This window comes from Stegastes partitus, unplaced genomic scaffold (genome assembly GCF_000690725.1).
Source record: "Stegastes partitus isolate 25-593 unplaced genomic scaffold, Stegastes_partitus-1.0.2 Scaffold850, whole genome shotgun sequence".
NCBI classification, from domain to species: domain Eukaryota; kingdom Metazoa; phylum Chordata; class Actinopteri; family Pomacentridae; genus Stegastes; species Stegastes partitus.
The window spans coordinates 295,792-297,767 of NW_007578581.1; the positions used below are offsets into that span (position 1 = coordinate 295,792).

Sequence of the window (1,976 nt, forward strand, 5' to 3'; positions counted from 1 at the left end):
CAAAGGGAAGAGTGTAAAACAGAAAACTGAAATACACATGTAAAGTGCAAGTTTGTACTAAGAACAGTACTTGAGCATTTATGTGGTTGTAATCCACCGTTGGATATGATCTCTGCTGATACATATCCAACTGTTCTTGCTCTGTAAATTTCTCTCTAAATCACTAATTGCATATTATGTTTGATTCTTGTTTATCTATTTACTCATTACTCAAGAGACTGCATCATTAACGAGGGACGTGCTCATGGTTGCCTTTGTTTTATTGTGAAAATCCAGAATTGCAGCCATTATCTCAACACTATGAGCAACTATGACTCATGTTTAATGCCAAAATAAACTAAATGAGAAGCGATTTTTGCAGTTTTTAGTTCACTTTGAGTTCTGAATGTGAAATTAAAATCCAGCTGATGGAGATCTATGGTTTGCGTCCAGCTTGTTTGATGATCACTCTCTGCTTCCTGTTGCGTGGTTGGGACTTCTTTGCTTCAAGGACACCTTTTTCTGAAATAGAGCACACATACATATGGAGCTTTATAAAAGCTGACGTTTGTGTGTATGTGGTCGCAGAGGATGATTAAATGTGTACCTGGTTCGTCTTCTTGTGGCTGGATGCAGACTGAAGCCAGAGTGAAGAGGGAGAAGATGACGAAGGCGATGATGATGAAGGTCAGCTCAAAGCCAGAGAATGGCAGTTCCATCTACACAACTGTCCGACACAAAGCAGGCTATTAGATTATCTAACATCTGCACATTAAGGTAGCTAATTAATGACACAGAAGCTGACAAAGAAAATGACCTCTTCTCTCTGACACTTCAAATCTTTGCCATTGAGCTGTGTATTTAGTTTGTTCGATGCTCATTTAGATAGAAGGCATATCTACTTTTGCATTTGTTAGCTCATCTCTGCTTGAACATGCATTTATAGGTTTTCTCGTAAACCTTTCTGTCAAAACACATGCTTTTTTATTTTTTGGCCTTTTTGGCCTTTATTTGAGAGTGCAGTTGAGAGAGAGAGACACAGGAAAGTGAGGGAGAACAATGGCCATGAGCGGGATTCGAACTCACAACCTCAGCGTCAGCCCCTGTACATGGGACACCCCCAAAACACATTCTTTTTATAAGTAACGTGTTCCATAGCTTCCAGATTTACTCAACATGACTTGAGATCACAGACGGGTATCTTTTTTATCTTTCCGTTATTTAAAAGGCTTATTTGTGATTTCAAACACGTGCGCTCACAAGGTTCTGACATGAAAAATATCACATTTTTTTTCCCCCTTTTATCCTTATGCAACATCTATCTCTCTAAGGAATTAATTTAGAGCCGCTCTAGGTGAGCTGAAAACAAAAATGAGCTGTGTAAATCTGTGCTCTTGGTTTAGAAACAGTGCTTTCAGATTTGTGAAGCCATGCACACAGACTGCAAATCCAAATGTACCATTTGTAAACTAGAAGCAGATTCACACGTGGGCCTTTCTCTTTCTTTTTTTTCCCCTCAGATGACCTTTTGCAGGGAAGCTTTATAAGTCAATGCTGCCATCCACACTGTGAAAAATGTGTTTTTACAATATCAGGCTAGGATAAGTGTAAAAAACAAACAAAAGTAAAGTATGTATACATGAATAGTGTGTATTCACTTTCAGCAACACGATTGTGGGGTGTTATACTAATAAAAATACAGAAAAAGAAGAAGAAGCTTTATTGTCATTGTACAAGAAATACAATGAAATTTCGTTTGGTATCATCTTTGCAGAAGCTAATATGGTCACAGTTTAAGAAAAAAAAGTTAAAAAGCGATATAAATAATAAAAAAGTAATAAAATAAATACTCTATTAAAAGTGCAAAAGAGCATTTGTTAGATTCCTGCAGCAGTCTCTTCACAGCCATGGGAGAAAAGCTGTGTTTTAGTCTGTTGGTAAATAAAAGATAGATAGATAGATAGATAGATAGATAGATAGATAGATAGATAGATAGA

General features: G+C 37.0%; 1 long non-coding RNA gene across 1 annotated transcript; it reads right to left on the bottom strand.

Annotated features, from left to right (window-relative positions):
* Positions 1-242: 242 nt before the first annotated feature.
* Positions 243-705, bottom strand: LOC103365538 (uncharacterized). Its single transcript, XR_520617.1, has 2 exons — positions 587-705; positions 243-501 (listed from the first exon to the last, which is right to left on the bottom strand). It is a non-coding gene; the product is annotated as an uncharacterized LOC103365538 (long non-coding RNA).
* Between the last annotated feature and the right edge of the window lie 1,271 nt (positions 706-1,976).